The 20,590-nt window shown below is 45.3% G+C and overlaps 1 long non-coding RNA gene across 1 annotated transcript in view; it reads left to right on the top strand.

Annotated features, from left to right (window-relative positions):
- LOC130540625 (uncharacterized) overlaps positions 1-20,324 on the top strand; it is a 184,834-nt gene extending 164,510 nt beyond the window's left edge. The window contains exons 3-4 of the long non-coding RNA XR_008954623.2: positions 16,596-16,779; positions 20,087-20,324. This is a non-coding gene — a long non-coding RNA (uncharacterized LOC130540625). The remainder of the gene's footprint in view (positions 1-16,595; positions 16,780-20,086) is intronic.
- Positions 20,325-20,590: the final 266 nt, after the last annotated feature.

Below are 20,590 nucleotides of genomic sequence, written 5' to 3'. Positions count from 1 at the left end.
AATCAGAATGTCTACATACCTGAATGTTAGTCTCTGCATTTTATACTTGGAGTTTCTGAGGTGGGGGGAAGGGTGCATCTGTAGATACATAGATTAGATGCACCTATATGCAAATGTGAATGCATATATTATATTCACATTTTAATATAGATGCATCTAATCTAGGGATTTTCAATATTCAGAACAAAGTAATAATTCTTCTCTTAGGAAACCCAAGTCAGAGAAGCCAGCAAGTTGTCTTTCTTCCCCAGATTGTAAGCCCTGCTCAGCCCTTCCCTCTCTGTGGGCAGACAGCAGGGCGGGGCGGAAAGCCGCAGCCCGTGGAGGACTGCGTTCCCTCTCTCACTCTCTGTTTCTGTGGTTGAACAATTTTTGGGGGCAGAGAGAAGTTACTTGACTATTTTGGTTTGGAGGGACTACTGGTCAGACTGTAGGGAGCAAAAAGCAGCAGAGACCAAGATGGTGATCGTGAAGGAGTATGACCTATCAGCTGTGCCAAAAAGGACTTTAAAACAACACTGGCTGAGCCACACTGACCCCAGCTTGGTCTTAGACGTGCTGGCTCTTTCCTCCTGAGGATGGCGCGTGCCCTGGGACCTGCAGGCGGGGCTGTGGGGCCCGAGAGCACAGTCTCTGGGGCAGACTGCTGCGGTCTGAGTCCTGGCTCTAGTTCTATAGCTGTGTGACTTTTGGCAAAGTATTTAACCTCTTTCTGCCTTGGTTTCCCCACCTGTGAAATGGGGAAGATAACAGTACTCACCTCAGAGGTCTGTTAAATGAAATAAGGTAATATATAGAAAATGGCTAGAAGAGGATTTGGCACATTGAAAAAACAGTATGTGTCTTAGTTGTTTATCTATATATAGACAATTCAGAATGCGGCAATCACCCCTCATATTGGCATTCAGGAAATAGCTATAATGGTAACTTCATATTTAAATCTATATCTACTCTTTGATTTGGGAAAAAAAAGTTTCAGCATTTCTTCCACAAATGGCTTTTAACTGTTTTTATTTTCCCAACCCCAGAGTGGGGTACATATTTCAGTCAAATTTCTGAAAACTTTATAGGACTCCCAAAAATGAATGGGGTTGTTGAGCTGTCTCCAAAGGAGGTAGCACCCTGTGAGTCTTGAGGAGAAAGCCAATACTGGGAGTTAAAATGACCCCAAATTATTCTGAATTGAAGCAGGTATTTAAAATGCTCTTTAAAAAAGGATAAATACAAACAAGCAATCAAAGATGAAATGATTGGAAGGTCTGAAGTTGTCACTCGCAGATAACGTGATGATGTACAAACAAACCACAGAAAATTAAACCATTGTAACTAAAAGCAGAGGCCAGTGAAGTTTTCAGATACAATATTAACTTAAAAAGATCAAACACATTTCTGCATACTAGCAGTAACAAGCCAGAAGACTTTTAGAATCCAAGATACGACCTATAACAACCAAAAACAAAAGCAACATATGTAGCAAAGAATACAATCAATATTTAAGAAAGAATATAAAAATCTGTTGTGGATATTTAGAAATAATACAAATATATGTTCAATCATTTCATACTCTGAATAGGATAATTTATCACAATAAGGATGTCAATATTCCCCGATTAATGTCTACATTCAATGCAAATCAAATGTCCAATTAAAGTACTAGCTGAATTTTTTTTAGACAGGGTCTCACTCTGTCACCCAGGCTGGAGTGTGGTTGTGCTGTCTTGGCTCACTGCAACCTCCGCCTTCTGAGCTCAAGTGATCCTCCCACCTCAGCCTCCCAAGTAGCTGGGACCAAAGGTTCATACCACCATGCCAGGCTAATTGTTTTGTATTATTTTTGGTAGAGACAAGGTTTTGCCATGTTGCCCAGGCTGGTCTCAAACTCCTGAGCTCAAGTGGTCTGCCTGCCTTGGCCTCGCAAAGTCCTGGGATTACCAGTGTGAGCCACCATGCCTGGACTAGCTGGATTTTTTTTTTTTTAAAAACAGAACTCAATAAAAGCATTCTAAACATATACGAGAGGACAAAGGTCCATGCATAGCTAAGTCAACTTTATGGAAGGAGAGATGTGCTGCATAGTTATAGTAGTTAAAACATGTGGACTCTAAGAACAGACAAATAGACCAATGGAGCAAAAGACAGTCTTCAGAGATAGAACCAAATTGATTTCATAAATTTTATAGGTGGTACTAAAAACAATCGGGAAGGGGCTGTCTCTTTAACAGATGTGATGGAGAACCTGGCTTACAACACGGAGAAAAATAAAACTGGATACCTCACTGGAACCACCTACGAAGGTGGACTCCGTGTTAATTACAGACCTAAATCTGAAAGGTAAAAAGTTAACAGAAAGTAATGTTGGGGGATCTTTGTGACCCAGGGCGGGGGAAGACTTTTTAAAACACTAAAAGTGCAGAAAGTACATAAAGGCAAAATTGGATTACAGTAAGATTAGGTGCTCTGTTCAACAAAAGATATCTTGGATAAAATCAACACTGAGAGATTGAGAGGTGATATGCAGGATGATAAGCTGATGAGATTAATACCTAAAAAATCTTGAGACTCAGCAAGAGAAAGACAAGAGCTCTAAAAGAAAAATGAGATATGAATAGCAAATTTGTATAAGATGAACCCAAATTAAACCAAACAAGCAATACAAAGAGATGCTAATTTTTTTGAAATTAAAGAAAATGGAAATCCCCATATAACTGACAATAATGAGGAAGCTGGGTGATATGTCGATGACGGTGAGGGGATACAGGAACCCTCACGGGGGGAGTAGAGACTGAGATTGCCATTGTGAAGAGTAATCAGAAAGTACTTGCTTAAATTAAGTATACATATACCCTACTGTCAAGCAGTTTCCTCCTAGGTGCATATCCCAGAAAACTTCCAGGCCAGGTCCAAGGATGCTCATCACAGCATTGTTCATGGTAGAGGAGAGATACATATCAAGGCAGGAATGGATAAATAAAGCATGACGGAATCACACTGTGAATTACAATGACACATTTAGAAGCAACAGAACAGATCTACCCAGCACAGCATGGCTAGATCTTAAACCCACAGTGTTCAATGTAGAAAGAAACTGAATGAGGTCTATAGCACAATACAGTATTGGTAGAGTGAAATACATTTAAGCAAATCAAATTACATGTTTTACAAGATCATGTGTAAATGAATGTGTGTATATGTGTGTGTGCACGCTCACCTCTCTAACATGTTTACATGGTTGCTTAGGGGAGAAAAGGACATAGGAGTGAAGAATGGCACAAAAATGGGGCTATGTATGAACTTAATGGTGTAAGTGTGCCCATAAATAAGGCTTATAATTAACTCAACTCTCTGCACGTGAGGTCAAAGTTAAAGGGCTGGGAAGAAACGTTTGAAGAGTTTAGGAACCAGCCTCTACCATGTCCCTACCAAAACCCTGTTAAAGACCATCCAGCAAGGCTGCCTTACATACAACCCAAAAGTCTCTGTGTTGCAGATGATTCCTCTGCTGCTGCTGTGAGCAGAAACTCTGATTTCTCCTGTACTGAGGTTGATGTGACTTTATTTTTGGCATAGAGCCACTTTTCCACAAGTGGAATATCAAGGCGTTCCTCTCCACCAGAGCAATTTGGGAATTTCATTTAGCTTCATTATGATAAAACTTCACTCAACCTGAGTGCATGATAAGCAACTTCTGTTGCATTTTCCATATTCGTGTATCTAAGGAGAAGGCAAGTTGCTCTCCAAATTTATGCAGATGCTAGAATTCTAAGATGAAAAATAGTGGGAAAAACAGTTCACAAGTCTCAGATGCTAAATAACAACAGCGAGGATTCGAAAACTGTTTCCAGATTTCCAGAAAATCTTTAACTTCATCAAGAGATAAATCAAATTGCAGGTGCTATTGACAGCTATTTAAGCTGGAGGATGGCACATCTTGATTGAGAAAAGCAAATTAAAAGAGGCAACCAATGAACCCTTTATGCATGTATCATTTAATCTATTTTCACAGACTTTCTAGGTTTTTATTATACTTTCTAGAAACTTAATTATTAGAGGTCGCCATTTTTTAAAGTCAAATTTATCTGTTAAAAACTCTAAATTTGGCCGGGCACGGTGGCTCACACCTGTAATACCAGCACTTTGGGACGCCAAGGTGGGCGGATCACGAGGTCAAGAAATCGAGACCATCCTGGCCAACATGGTGAAACCCCGTCTCTATTAAAAATACAAAAATTAGCTCGGCGTGGTGGTGCGTGTCTGTAATCCCAGCTACTTGGGAGGCTGAGGCAGGAGAAGCGCTTGAACCTGGGATACGGAGGTTGCCGTGAGCCGAGATCGCGTCACTGCACTCCAGCCTGGCAACAGAGCGAGACTCTGTCTCAAAAAACAAACAACAACAACAACAACAAACAACAACAACAACAAAAGCCCCCTAAATTTACAAAGAAAGGAAAGATAAAAACATAAATGGAGTACATCACTCTCCTTTCTGAGATGCGTTAGACATTTTTGGAAACTAGAATATTCTATGTGCATTCAGAAATGCCATGTATTTATTATACCCTCTATATGGCTACTAATGAGTATTAAATAAAATACTCATTGAAATAAAAGGTTAATTAAGCTCAAAATGGTAATGGACTTCCATGTTATGCAGGGTATTTCTCAAAAGCATTTCCTATGCAGGTAATTTGTATGCATTATTTTTATAGTTTCTTTCATTCATTCATTTATTCATTCTTGAGTCTTTCATTCATTAAGTATTGAGTGCCTGTTCCATGCCAGGGACTGTTCAGCCTTTGGTGGCACCCTCACTGGTCTGCTTGTCCACTGCAGGGGCCATGCCTGTTTGTAGTCCCAGAACCAGCAGAGTTCACAGAAATAGGATGCTCTTAACTTTTTTTTTCTCAGCTCACTGCAAGCTCCGCCTCCCGGGTTCACGCCATTCTCCTGCCTCAGCCTCCCGAGTAGCTGGGACTACAGGCGCCCACCACCACGCCCGGCTAATTTTTTTGTATTTTTAGTAGAGACGGGGTTTCACCGTGTTAGCCAGGATGGTCTCGATCTCCTGACCTCGTGATCCACCCGCCTCGGCCTCCCAAAGTGCTGGGATTACAAGCGTGAGCCACCGCGCCCGGCCTGCTCTTAACTTTTAAGGGGGCATTAGGTCCCGTCCTCCAATTCCATTGAGACGTTGCCCATATTCTTTTTCAAGACTTTTTAGGGAGGTCCTTTGTCTGACTTCCTGTATCTCTGTACCGTGTTCTTGACTCAGTATTTAATACCAAGTGTTTAATAGTATCAGTGCAACTATATTTCTTACTCTTTGTGAGAAAATGTAGTTTCTATCATTATTCTTCAGTACCTGAGCAGGGGTGGTGGGGGCGGGATGGGGGGAAGAGTAGCAATTGTTACTCTGTATCAGGCACTGTTCTAAAAATTTTACATGCTTTTAGTCAACTTGGCCTTACTGTGACCCTCTGAGTAGCTAGACAATCACCCAGCTCACATCACTCAGATGCTAAACAAAAGCAAGTAAGTCAAAAACTGCTTCCAGATTTTCAGAAAATCTTTAACTTCATCAAAGGGATAAATCAATTTGCAAGTGCTATTGTCAGCTACTATCATAATAATTAATATTAGCCCCATTTTACAGATAAGAAAGCTGAAATCTAGAAAGTTTAAATGACGTGCTCAAGGCTGCATAGCCAGAAAGCAAAGGAGACGTGAATTTCATGACGAGACATGGTTGAGTGTACTCACTTTTTCCAAATGAATCTCCATTCCTTTAGACATGACCTGGAGGATAGAGGATACTGTGCCCAAGCTTCTCCCCTCCCTCCTGCTGCTCTGAGGTGAAGTCACCAGTGCCCCACTGCAGATGCACTGTTCCAGCAAACGGGTCCAAAATAGTGTTCTGAAATCAGAGTTCCTAAATTTTGATGGGAGAGAGAGAGCCCCAGGGAAGGAAAGAGGGATAAGTTTGGGTTGCAGAATGGTCAGATCATAGAGATGAAGATTCTACATGAGGGAGGGTAGATGCTGCCTATGAGAGTCCACCGGGAAAATATTAGTGCTAATTGGACAAACTGAGCTGGTGAACACGTGATAGAGCAATTCACCCTGGCAGGACAGGAGAGGCTTGCCCCCTTTGCTTCTACTCATCCGTTTTGATGGAAGGCCTCGCTCTCCGGTTTCCTCCCATTCCTGCCCCATTGAAGGGGAATTTGTGGAGGGCAAACAATCCATTTCAGAAACTTGGGATAGGTTGACTCTGACTTAAACTCTAAGGTGTACCTTGCAGAATTGGCCACAGCTTATTTTATTTGGCAGTGAAGAATAGCAACGGAGAGTTCATTCTTATTTTTTTCTTTTCCCTCTTCTTAAGCAAGAGGTTTCTTGTATGTAGACTAGCTCTCATAACTAACATTTTGATGAAATTAGAAGCATACATATTAATGCCACTTGTTTTTCCAAATTTCCCAGAGAATGGTCTTGAAGTACAATGTTGTAGGTTCTGTCAAACTCACACGTCAGCTAGGAGCTGCTTGAGAGCTGAATTTATTATCTGAATAGCTCCTTGTGCCCCATCCACACCCATGGGGACCCAGCAGTGTCGCCCAGAGTCTGCTGAACCCTCGGTGGTGCCACCCTCTCAGGAATCCTGCCTGTGCCTTTGGCTCATGGCTGCTGATTGAAGTCTGTGGCATATGTCCCCTATATATAGAAATGCACATATCTATACGCGGCTATGGAGCTACAGATAGGCACACTGACACCCCCACACGTGAATCTGTGCAAATTTTTTTCTTGACTTTTTCCTTCAACCCAGTGATTTCCTAACGATCTGTTACCCATCCAAGACAGATTGCTTTCCATGGTTCAGCAGTCCCAGCACAGACATTCATTTTAATCAATAGAGCAGTCAAAAGAAAGAATAGATTTACTTGTTTTTTTTCTTTTTTTACATTTAATTGGAAATTTTCAAGTGATTACCAACTTGTGTAGATCTCAAAGTTTAGGAAGCACTGTTAGCTAAGCACATGGACCTGGCATAAGTGCACACACGTCACCAGGCAGGATGTGGGTCTGCAGAGAGGCTGGGCTGGGGTGGAATGATGCAAACTGTTCCTGTGGTACAGCCTAGTTCCCTTCATTTCTCTCTTACATCATCAGCACTAAACTCCGAATTCCCAGGCATGTCTCTAGGACCCAGGGCCTGTCTTTCATCTTCACCCTCATTGCCAATACCTTAGTCCAGGCTGGCATCATCATTCCCTTGTGCTGCTGCACATCTGGGCTCCTTGCCTTTGGTTCCTCTTCCAACTGTTCTTTGAATTAGCTTTCTAAAGAAAAATATAACCATGCCACTTCCTTGCTCAAAAACTGTATCTAAATCTCCACTGTCATGTGGCCTTCAGCTTGTTACTTAAACTCTGGATGTCAGTTTTTAAATCTGCAAAATGGGAATAAGAAGTCCAGATCCTTAGCAAAGAAGGCAGAGTTCTCAGCCTCTACTGAGTCAACTAGTCTCTGAACACGCTATGCCTTTTCCTATAACTCTGTCTCTATGGCAAACTTGTACCCTTCCTTCAAGACTCAGGGCAAATGCCTCCCCTCCTGCAAAGCCATCACTCTTTGGAAAATTGTGTCGCAGTTCCAAGTTCCTCCTGCCTGTTTGTTGGGCATTGTTTGATGACAACACTGGCCATCGGTGGTCTCTGGGCTGTTGGCTCCATGATGGCAGTAGCGTGCCTCATCTTTCTCTCCACCACAGCACCCAGCACAGTGCCTAGTGCAGAGTCCAGCAAACAGCGTAGATGAGAGAGCAAAGTGTATGAGCCTGGAAGGAGTCTGGATCAGGTAGCCATGTCTCAGCACTGCTCTTCTTTATGTAAAAGTCTTACTTGGCTAAGAAACTTAGATGGAAGTTATCCTATTGGTTGATATTGGTTGGATTCCAAAGCCTTCCTAGATCCCTGCAGGCAAATTGTTAAGAGAGAAAACCACTTTGGGGGCCAATCTGGAATGGGTTGGAAACACTTCTGTATTCTCCTTTGATGCACTTAAAGTGGTGCAAATCATTTTATGGACTGTCCTGTATTTTGCTGGTAGGACTATGATTTTATGGGGTGCATGTTGTGACTCTCCTTTCACCAGGGGAGAAACTGAGGCCTTAGAGCAGTGTCTTCTCAACTGTGTTTGCATGAAACATTACTTGGAGCAGCCTTAAAAACTCCTGCTACCCAGACCAATTATATCAGAATGCTGGGGGTGGGCCCAGGCATGAGTTTTGTGAAAGCTCCCCACGCGGCTCCGATTTGCAGCCAAGTTGCAAACACTGCCCTGGAGAATTTAGATTCCATATCCATGGTGACTGCGAGGTGGCGGAATCGATGCTGGAACCCCAGTCTTTGGTGCTAGGCTTACTTCCAGGACTCGCTCTGTCTCTTTGTTATGACTGTGCACCTACTACACAGAATCAAGCTCCATCCCAGAGTGCCCCGCTCCCTCTGCTGTGGCAGGGGAGGGTCTTCTGGTCTCTTTTTCCTCAACTGTAAACTAGAGACACTGAAAATTCTCTTACAAAGCTTCTGTTTGAATCCAATGACATGAGGCCCTATAGATGGGAGCAACTTTTAAATTAGAGGGTCGTGTAATATTATAAAATGAAGAAATAGTAATCCCATCATGAAGAGAGATCATGAGCAGATTGGCTTCTTATGGGAGACTTGGTGTGAGCCTGAAGCTGAGAAGCTGGAGCTTTGAGGTGGACGGATGCAGCATTCCCCTCCACGCAGCCGTCTGGGAATGGGAATTTTCAGCACCAAGTATTTAGAGCTGTCCTCTAAGTCTCACCTTAGACAAGGTGTCTTCTTAGTATGTTGTTCCAGTCAGCTTTCTGCTGCCAAGGATGTAGTAATTTGCCTAACCCTGAAAAGAGACCAAACGCAGACAGAGTATTCTGCAGGCAAAATCATACTTAGAGTGTCTCAGGTTATCAGAGTAAGTGGTAGTTGTCTGATTATAAAGTGGAAAGATATTATTCAGACATGGATGTATCTGTAATCAGCAGTGATGAAAAAGGAGATATACAGGAAGTGAATGGTAATTAGAGGGGACTTGGGGGACATTTTTGCCTAGGTGTATTGAGTCTCTCTTCTGCCTAGAGAATGACCCATTGCTTAGAATTTCCAGGGACCTGGGGACCCATTAGCGTTGCAATTCTCATATAGCTTGGAAATGTGGATGCAGGCACTCTATTTTTGGAAGGATTCAAACAGCGTCATTCTTGAAAAGATCTTGTCAGTTTGTTATGTGATCAAGAAAAATACCAAATAAGAACCTATTCTTCACCAGTCGTTGCAGAGGATAATTAGGCTGCAGCGTCCTCCTCGCCTATGTTCAGGAGAGTTATTCTGAGAAGTCTGAGACTGAAGGGATTTTGAGATGAAGAATTGCACTTCCAAGGGAAGGAACACAAGTAATTTGATCTGGTTGTGGGACTATCAGACCGAGAGCATGGAGACCTGATTTGATTTTTCATCTGCCAGCTGACTGACTTGCAAGGTCATCTTTTTGTTTTTAGGCTTATTTAGCTCTTAGCTACTAAACAGACATATATTGAGAATCATATGTTGAGAGTCAGAAGAAATGTTATCTGACTCTTTTGAACCCTGATACTTAGCATTTAACACATAGATATTTTTGATGGCTTGTAAAAGAGCCCAGCTTTTCTACCCTGACTGGTGACCCTAGTGTCTCAACAAAATAAGCATCTGAAAGTTCATGGGGTTCTGTGAACATGGCCACAGTGTGAACAGTTGATACACACGTGCACAGAAAGCCACCGTCGATACTTCAGTGATTGAGAGACCTCTTTTTTTGTGATGATGTATAGCCTGACCTCAGGAACTGAGGATGTGTAAAGACCCTCTCCCTAATTATGATCGCTTCTTCTTCACTGGCAGCAAAGCAGAGACAACCTTGTTTCATATGCAAATTGCAGGAAACATTCCACCTGTCCCTGTAGTTTCCCTTGACTTAGAAAGTCATTCATAGGCCCACTATTGTCTGCGTGGCGGGGTGGGGGGGAAGGAACATTCACAGGCCCTCCTCACCCCTTTAAATGGATGTTTAATAAGCTTGGAAATGCGATTGCCTCCAAGAAAGAATTAGAGCCTGTCTGCTTAGATGAATATGAAACTTTAAAATAGTCCAAGAAGACCCCTACAACCCCTGCTAAATAAGATTTGATTTCTCTTTAAGCTGTTTTTAATAGCTGGAATTACAGAACATTGCTGTTTACCAGCTAATAGGTTTGTGAGCCGGCGGCTGGCTTTGTGCTCAGGGTGACACCGTTTACACCTGTATTCACAAAGCCATCCCTCCCATTGGTGTAAGCTCAGCTTATTGCTTCTGGAGTGTCTTCCCTGTCTGCTTCTCTCTCTCTTCCTATTTTCCCGTCTTGTCTCTGTCCCTGTCTCTGTGTCTTTCTTTCTCAATATGTTTATTTTGTCTTTTAGGGGCAGGGGAAGCAAAGCAGTTTTATCCAAATTCTGCCTTTAGTCTGTTATGCTTTAGAACCAGGAAATGGGGAAAAAGAGTCCTAGACAACTTAGCTGTGATGACTCATTAAGAGAAATGTGGGCCCCATGCAGGCCAGGCGCTAATTGCCCCCAGGAGAGCAGGCCTTCCACTGTGCATTCTGTTCTGTGATGTGGCTCAGATCACAAAACACACAAACTTACAATCTAAGCCTCATACCGTGCGGAAGAGGCAGCTGAGAGGTTTGGGTCAAATAGGAAGAGTCAGACTGCTCTTTAAACCTGTGTCTTCCACCCAAAAATACGAACGACAATTAGTTATAGTGATCAATATTAATAAAAGATTGTATTAGTGCTATCTTTGAGCACTAACAACGTGTCAAACGCTGAATTTTGTATGAATTTAGTCCTCTTGACAGCTTTTTGATATGGATGGAATCATTCCCGTTTTACACATAAGGGACCTGAATAACCTCCTCACACTGAGGCTGAGGCAGAACTTGCAAAGGGCTGAGCAGGACTGGAACACAAGACCATCTGACTTCAAATGCGATGCTCATAGACTACTGACAGTGGGCACTTGCACGGCATGGGCTGCCTCAAGAACCCTTCTGAACACTGTGTCTGTATTTACACATCCAATCTTCACAACAACCCTACGTGGGAGGCACTTTTATTATTTCCCATTTTCCAGCGGAAGAAATGGAGGCACAAGAGGTTATGAACCTTGCCCAAACCACACAGCCCTGGCAGGATGTGAGGTGTGGGGCTGTGAACCCAGGCATGCTGCTCCAGGGTCTGAGCCCCGAGACCTTGATGCCATACTACCTCCCGGCTAAGCTCCTAAGCTCTGGAGAGAGCTTCCGCAGCACCTGAATCCACTCAACAAACGCGTGTTAAACACCTATGAGATTCCACACTGTGTTCGGGTCAGGAGACAACTAGAAACACCACTCCCACCTTGGGGTTGAGGGGGTGGGTGGGGAAGTGCAAAGGGGCTGCCCACTCCCCTTTCCTAAATGCCTTTCTGCATTGATTTTCAAATTTCGGTCTTTAAACGAAAGTTGCTAGGGCTGAGGTGTCATTTTACTATGTGCAGTTATTTGGGCCGACTTCTGCACTACAAAGGATGCGTTGTCCCAAGTCTAGTGCCCTTCTGAGGATGGTCTTGGTCCCTATGCTAGAGAGCACAGTCTACAAGTGAGTAGAGAGAGGCTGAGTGAGGAAAGAAACCCATAAACCAAATAATGTACCCACCCATCTACCCACCCATCCACCTATCCACCCATCACCCATCTATACACTCACCCACCCATCATTCATCAATCCATTCACCCACCCACCCATCATCCATCCACCACCCACCCACCCATCCACCCACTTATCCACCCATCATTCATCCATCTACCCATCCACCCACCCATCATCCATCCATCCACCCACCCACCCACCCATCCACCCTTCCACCCATCCTCCCATCCATCCACCCTTCTACCCATCCATCCACCCACCTATCTACCTATCCACCCACCCATCCACCCATCCAACCATCATCCATTCATCCACCCACCCATCCACCCATCCAACCATCATCCATTCATCCATCCATCCATCCATCCATCCATCCATCCATCCATCCAAAGTGAATGGTCTCCTTGGCTCCTGTATGAGAGGGGCCATGTCAGAGGCAGGTACTCAATGCAGTCCAGTGGGGAATCAACAGAATAAGTGGTTTTCCTAGAAGGAGACAGGGTTAGAAAAGCCTTCACAAAAGGCTTTGTGATCTTTTGGCATCTCCTGGAAAGGGGAGATGGCAAGAGTGTTTCGTGAATATTTAGAATTCTCTGGAAACATTTCTGGGACCTGGAGCAGTGGTATCTTTTCTCTTTTGATCCTGCCTATGCTCGCATCACTCATCACACCCCACCTGTCAAGGCAGCCTCATGTCTCCCTTTACTCACCTTGTCAAGTTCCCCTTCCTTATTCACAGTGTGTCGTGGGAACGTGAGAAATAACAGACACAGCAAACAGTATGGAAGCATATTAATAAATCATTTTAAAGTATTAAAATTGATATTGGGCTTTTCTGCAATATTTTATCATTTATAATTTATTAAGCATGTTATTTGTCACCTGGTTAAGCAAGAACAACCAATATTTCATTGGGGGATCTGATTTCTCAACGTGGGATGGAAGTGGTGGAGTCTTTCCCATGGAGAGTGATAGGATGCCAGCCTGAATATCAGCTGGCAGCTTGACCTCGTGGTTTCTTAGTTTGTTTATGGATTATGATGATAGCCTGAAGCCCTCTGAATACCCAGGACAGGCAGAGGTATGAAAAGTGCACATACTTTCTCTCCCTCATGTGTCTCCGTTCTCTTGGGACAAGATGGGGGGTGGGTGATTCCCACTGATGCTGTCCAGTCTCTCCTGCGCTTACTGTCACTCACTGTGTAGCTGTGGAGTCCTCCAATGTGCCAGGCACTGTTGACAGCAATGAGCACACATCACTAAACAAAACAAACCATGTTCCCAGCCCTTGTGGGGCTTATCTGCTAGCGGGAGGAGATAGATAATAAAAAATAAGCACACCAAATTTGCAAATGTGATAGTAGATTAGCAGGTGATAAGTGCTGTGTCTTAGCTAGAGCTGCTATACAAATTACCATAGCCTGGGAGGCTTAAACAACAGACCTCTGTTTCTCACAGTCTGGAAACTGGGAAGTCCAAGATCAAGGCGTTGGCAGAGCTGGTGTCTGGTGAGGGCTGCTTCCTGGTTTGCAGATGGCTGTCTTCTCCCTGAGTCCTCACGTGGCAGAGAGAGGGAGGGTTCGAGGGAGGAAGAGAAAAAGAGAGAGACAGAGAAAGGGGGCAATCTTTCTCCTGTCTCTTCCCATAAGGGCACTAATTTCATTCATGAGGGCTCCACCCTCATGACCTGATCACCTCCCAAAGGCCCTAAAGTACTACTCTCACTTTAGGAGTTAGGGCGTCAACACAAGAATACTAAAAAGACAAAACGATCAGTCCATACCATGTAATATAGTAAGAAGGAGAAAAAAGAAAGCAGCAGAGAGTGTGGGGTGGGCTGACAGCCCTTGTGGTAAGCAGCAATGCTATTTGCTACACACCTTGTTTCTGCCTTTTCCTGGCTGAATGGCATTTGGATCCCAAGGAATTGGAGCCATGTATATTGTCCCATGTTCACAACTCCATGAGGAATCTCTTGGACAGAAAAACGTCATCGAGGGATGGCTTTTCCTGGCCTGTGTCGCTCCCTCCTTGCGCTGCCCACCTGCTGCCTGTGCCCCCAAGGACTGTGCTGGCTCCTGGGACCCTCCCTCTCCATCTTTCCAGGAGGAAGAGCCTGGCATAGGTTGGAGAGGCCAGGTGGGGCACACCTGGCTGTGGAGCTGCAGAGCTGCCCCCTTTTTCCAGAGGATGTCAGGGAAAGCCGGTGGACGGGAAGTTGGTGACGTCTGGCGGTTGCTGACCACATCAAGCAAGCCAAGGAATAAAGCCGCTCAGCAGCACAGATGGCAAACGGCTGCATCTGGACAGCTGCGTGGCTCAGCCGTTTCCTCCTCAAATTGGTGTCGCCACTCCTCAATGCCTGGCTTGGGGTTATCTCTGGACAAGCATGTCAAACCGGGAGCTTCATTCCTGGAAGCTGCGGTGAACTTCTGGAGTGAATCAATTTGTGGATGTCGGCCTCCCAGGGCTCCCGTTTAGCTGATTCTATTGGCACAGGTCTCTGATCTGAAGCATCTCACTGATTGCATCTATGAGTCAGGCTGTGCTTCTAGTTTCTGGTCATAGGGCACCTCAGAGATGGAAAACAAGGGAGGAATGGGCAGAACCTGGACACCCCACCTTTGTAAGCCAGCAGAGCCACTTAAGGCAGAGCTCTGGGGGTATGGGATGCTTAGGAATCAGTGAATGAAAGAAGGAAGGAGTTTATAGTTAGCATGCAGAAACTCACACAGTCATGGTGTTTATTATATTTATCACAGTCTTAGGAAAATCTGGCTTCTCTGGTGGAAGTGTGTCAGTCACACAAATGGCATCTACCACATGTCTCGAAGTCGGGGAGGAATTGAGCACCATTGACTTAGGAGGTGGGATGGGAGAGCAAGGGCTAGATGTTTTAGAGACAGCTCAGTCTTTACCAAAGGTGCCTTGTCCTAAGAATCTTTTAGGGAACTTGATAAAAATGTTCATTCTTGGGCTGTACACCCCCAAACTAATCAGCCAGCCCTCCAGGGGAGGAGCCTGGGAATCTGCCTCTTGAATCAGCACTCCCGTGATTCTTACAAGAGGGAGCATGTGGCTCTCAACAGGGCGCGCATTAGAATTAATCAAGGAGCCCTTGATAATTGCTGGTCCCCTGGCCTCATCTTGTAGAGTCGGCTGTATTTCATCTGGGTGGGGGCTGAGTGTTGCAAGTTCTGAAAGCTCCAAGGTGTTCTTTTGCTCAGGTAGGGGAGGCTCCTGCGCACACTAGAGAGTTCAGGCTTCTGCGTAGAAGAGTGAAGGAGGAACCTCTTCCTTGCGCACTCACTGTTTGCCTCTGGCTGGGTGACTTCTGCTCGTGGAGCCTCACTGCATGAAGAGGAGGTAGTGTCTCTGCATGATCCACTTGAGGGGGCTCTGGAAGAGTTAATGAGACCCTAGGTGTGAACGCCCTCTTCCAGAGACCCCAGCTTTGTGGAGTAAGCCGCCAGCCCTGCAGCACCCTTTAGGACTGTTTCTGCTCCTCTCCAGCCATTCTTTCTTCTGGGGTCTGCCTGTCTGGATGACAGACGCAAAGGGCATAAGAGTCTGGGACAGGCGGGGACCCAGGCAGATTCCGACTGCTGCTGCGTGTCAGGAAATGAGGAGGGAGGGCTCTGGGCAGGCAACCGCTTCCACGCCGCCTTGTCCACCTCCACATTCTCCTGACTTATTACATTGTAATAAATTGAACCATTCCACTTCATTATTTCATATATGAGGAGATTTATAGATTGTCCTGGTGGCTGAAGAGGCAGTGATTAAGGAAGCAGCGTGCTAATGAATAAGGCTGGGCACAAAGCCGTTTTAATTAATGCAGAGCCCAAGGGCTGTAAACCGCTTGCTGATAACAAACCTGCCCATCGAAGAGTTGAACTGACAACTTCCTACAGAATAAAGGCTGATGGCAACACGGGGAAGTCATTCAAGTGACAACTAGGGCTGCTAACCTTGGTCTCTCTCTCTACTCCTGGGCTCACTGTGGCAGAGCCACCCAACACGTATTTACTTAGTTTTTCCTGCAAAATAGTTTCTACTCTCCGGTCCCCTGACACCCCACTGTCCTCCGCCTCTTGCATGGAGCATCCCAGAGGCTGTGGACATTAGGATCATACTCGAACTTTCTGAAGGTTTTGTTTGGTCAGATTCATGGAGCGGAGGATGCCTGTTGTTCTTCACAAAGCCCCTGTGATATGATTCTTTTCACCCAAACTTCTTCCAGAGCTCTGGAGATTTAGTCAAGTCCAGTGTGCTTGAAAAGATTTTTTTTCTCTTTCCTTTTTCACTTTTGGTGGCGCAATCCCTGTTGACAGCTTGGCTTTGGAGGGTTTCATCTTACCAGCAACTGGGCTGCCATGGGGCTTGGCTTCCCAGTGTGGAGGTGCAGGGGTCTCTGAGCGAGCCCACACATTCTGCGTCCTTGTCACACTGCTCTACACCCCGGGGTTTTCAGTAAAGGCTCTTTCCTGACAAATTAAGTCCAAAGGGTGATGGGAAACACAGTAACCTTTCTCTGTTCTTTTCATGGTTTCCTGCCAGGATTTGCTGTTTGGTGACATGGGAACACTGCACTAAGATGACTTTTCCGCGAGTTGATCACTGATGATTTTGGCTGTGACACAGAGCATTATTAGTAGTGCGACTGACTAACATGAATAATAGTGATTCTCATAACAAAAGGAATGTAGCCACAATAAGAGAAAAATCTTAGCCAACAGAATGATTTGAGGAAAACGCTATTGATAATGAAATGGGGCTTATTGAATTAACTGTTCCATTTAGCAGACACATGAGCAGAACCCAGGATGGAAGAATGTAATCACCAGCGTGACTCCAGTGATGGAGATGAACTAGATGTGGAGACTGGGGAGCAGCAGAGTCAACTCAGTTATCATCTTGGCGGCCGGGCTGCCGTCCAGCTCACAGAAGCCACCTGATCCGGAAAAGATTTCCAACGCCTGCTGGAGTAAGTTTGGCAGTAAGTTGTTATTGCATCTGGCCTCCTACCTACAAAAACTACCCCGATAGAAAGGTGATCCTGTGTGATGAGTTACCCTGTCCTCCTGTGACTGCTCTCTATGTCATGTTTTCAGAGCAGCCCTCCCAGTCAGGAGAGCAAAGTCACATTCCATCTGGGGACATCTGAGAGGAGATGCAGAAGCTAGTAGCTGATTTTCCTCCCCTGTTCCTTCCCTTGAATAAACACACTTGATGCATACTGGCCCCCGACTCTTGGCTGTCCTCTGTGGTGCATGGCTGGGTCCTGGTGGCTTCTCTGTGGCTGCAAGTCCCCCCAGGGTCTATGATGTCTCTGGGCACCCCTGTCTGAGCTGTGTCTTTCCTGCTAGCGCTGTCTCCACCCTCCTCTCACACAGATAGTCTTTTCTCCCCCGTAGAAGGCAGCTGCAATATTTACCTAAAAACCGGAAGCTTTAAAAAATTCCAGGAGGCTGAGGCAGGAGAATCGTTTGAACCCGGGAGGCGGAGGTTGCAGTGAGCCGAGATCTTACCACTGCACTCCCGCCTGGGTGGCAGAGTGAGACTCCGTCTCAAAAAATAAAAATTAAAAAAAAAAAATTCTAAGAAAAGTCTGGGTGGGCCGGGGGATTAATGTCTTAATGTAATATATTAAGAACAGATTAATCCAGAAATAACAGCAATAGTACATTTTCTCCTACCGTTTCTTGAACGATTCCCATATTATTTAAATTACCTGCTTTTTTATATTACCGCCATTTGAGACAGAAAAATCGAGGCACCTGGGAGGTTTGTGACTGAGCCAGGATTAATGGTACAGTAGAGGCAAAACAAAAGAAGTGAGACTCTAAGTAGGGGCTCGCCCATGAGAGACCTGCTGCCTTGCTGAGCTAGGCGCTGCTTACCTCTGATTTTTAGCGAGCAGTTCTGAGCGATTGCTGGGCTTTTTATGACGAAGATGAGGAGGAGCCTGAGACCAAGAGCTTGGGCAGGAGGATGACGGACAGAATTTTGTAATTTTCATGTAATTATACTAGGTCTCACTTTCTGCAATATCCCTTAGACTGCCGGTTGCCTGTCAGATGTATTTTAGAAATGAAATTGAGGAGGGGAGTGCATTTGGGAAATAATAGCACTCACTTCTAAGTAACATATTAAGCTTCATTTTTAATGGTGGAGAATCTTACGGACACACCCTCTGTCAATGTCGAAGATTAAGCAACACAAACACGGGAATATTGGCGGGCAGAGCATGTAACATGGCGGGCAGAGCATGTAACATGGCGGGCAGAGCATGTAACATGGCGGGCAGAGCATGCAACATGGCGGGCAGAGCATGCAACATGGCGGGCAGAGCATGTAACATGGCGGGCAGAGCATGTAACATGGCGGGCAGAGCATGTAACATGGCGGGCAGAGCATGTAACATGGCGGGCAGAGCATGTAACATGGCGGGCAGAGCATGTAACATGGCGGGCAGAGCATGTAACATGGCGGGCAGAGCATGTAACATGGCGGGCAGAGCATGTAACATGGCGGGCAGAGCATGTAACATGGCGGGCAGAGCATGTAACATGGCGGCCCAAGGCGCTACTAAAATCCAGGGAAAATGGCCTCTTAACCCACGCTATCCGCAAAACCTACTCTGGCTCAAGTATCATGAAAGGCCTGGCTGGGAAGGAGGACACCAAAAGAAACTGGAATCCGGCAGGAGGACTAAATAGGGAAGCTGTTTTCCTCCTTTGCCTGAGCAGCGCTGGCGCTTGAGAACCGCTGGAAACCGGGAAGAAACACGGTGGGTTTATTTTCTGGGACCAGAGTTGCTTCGGTGACACCTCCTTGGAGGAGGCAAACCTTCGTAATTGAGGTTTTTAAAGGACATATAGAAGTTGTTTCTTTGCCCTTAAATTCACTCACACTGACCAGAATGTCAGTAATTTTGGCCGTCTCCAGCTGCCATCTCCTGCTGCCTTCTGCTTCCTTGTATTCTTTCTAAGAGTGAGCTTACTTATCCATCCTTTTCCTTTCTTACCCCTTAGATTACTATGAAAGGCATCACCATTTCTGGAGGAGGCTCTTGTGTTTAATATGCTTTCTAGCACGTTCTTCTAGTTCCTGTGCCATTGAGCTGACCACAAAAATTGGATCAATACATCTGCTTAACAAGATATAAAATCCAGCATGTAGAAAGTTCTGTCAAAGGTCAATCAAAAAGGTGTGGCAACCATGGAATACTATGCAGCCATAACAAAGAATGAAATCAAGTCCTTTGCAGCAGCATGGATGCAGCTGGAGGCCATTATCCTAAATGAATTAGTGCAGGAACAGAAAACCAAATATCACATGTTCTGACTTATATGGGGGAACTAAACACTGGGCATGGACCTAAAGACAAGAGCAGTAGACACTGGAGGCTATAGAGGGGGCAGGGAAGGACAGAAGAAAATGCCAAACATCTACCTATCAGGTACTATGTTCACTATCTGGGTGACAGTTCAGTTGAAGCCCAAACCTCAGCCATGCAATATATCCATGTAAAAACCTGCACATGCACTTTGGGAGGCCGAGGCAGGCAGAAAGCCAGGAGTTTGAGACCAGCCTGGTCAATAGGGCAAAGCCCCATCTCTACTAAAAATGCAAAAATTAGCCGGGTGTGATGGTGGGCACCTGCAATCCCAGCTACTCAGGAGTCTGAGGAACGAGAATCACTTGAACCCGGGAGGCGGAGGTTGCAGTGAGCCGAGATCATGCCACTGCACTCCAGTCTGGGGGAGAGTGAAACTCTACCTCAAAAAAAACAAAAAACAAAAACAAAAACAAAAAATACCCCTGCGCATGTGCTCCTTGAATCTAAAATTTTAAAAGAGGGGTGGCAAACTCGAGGCCCGAGGGAACTGGCATTTCACATAAATGAGTGAGATAATGGACATCCAGTGATGCCAAGTGGCTCACGCTAAGACCAGGTGTGACACATCCAGCTTTAGTTACTTTTTACAGCACCTTTCCAGGTAAAGCCGAATGACTCCAAAACACCCAGAGGGCTGTCAGTTGTTCCACATGCAGTTGATTGGTGGTGCTGGTGGCTATGTGTGTCCAGACAAATGCACCTCCAAGCTGCAGAGCCAACCTGGCTTCATGGCCAAGGAAGCACAGCGGTGACACGTTTCCCTGGTGACCCTCATGTCAAATGGATGTCTTTTAATCCTTTCCTCACCAAGCCATCTCCTATCACTCACCAATCCTAAAATCTCTTCTTCCTGTTTTTTCTTTCCTTCTTCTTCTATTTTTTTCTATAGGCTGTTTCCATACAGGCAGAGGCCAGTGTCATCTCCAGCACCTGGGGGACATAAGAGAAAGAGCCAGTGGCCTTCCTCCAAGACAATCTCAGGTGAATACGCTTGACCCAGACGAGGGAAGGATCGCACAAACTCTCTGTTGATGTATGTAGCAGTTAATAAATCATTTTCAAGAAGCTATTATTCTCTTACTTAAAGCATTCTTGTTTCACTGTGAACAGTGGTTATTTTCTTAGTCGGGTTTAGAAGACATCCTACTGTCCCCAACATTGCAATTGGTTCTGATATATTTAGTATCTTAGTCACCTTTCAACTCCATGGACTCCATTTCCTAAGTGCCATGAGACATGTTCCTGGGGAAACACTGTGTCCAAGGCAGTGATTTGAGAGCAGGAGGTTTATCAGGAGTGCTCTTGGATACAGCCCTCTCTGGGAGGGAGGGAAGCAGGGCCCAGTGGCTCTATAGTCAGGTCAGAGGCCTCAGCTGACCCCACAGGGGGTCCT

This window comes from Pan paniscus, chromosome 9, assembly GCF_029289425.2.
Source record: "Pan paniscus chromosome 9, NHGRI_mPanPan1-v2.0_pri, whole genome shotgun sequence".
Taxonomy (NCBI): Eukaryota; Metazoa; Chordata; class Mammalia; order Primates; family Hominidae; genus Pan; species Pan paniscus.
Note: the sequence above shows the minus strand (reverse complement) of the source record. Positions and strands in the feature narration are given on the sequence as shown.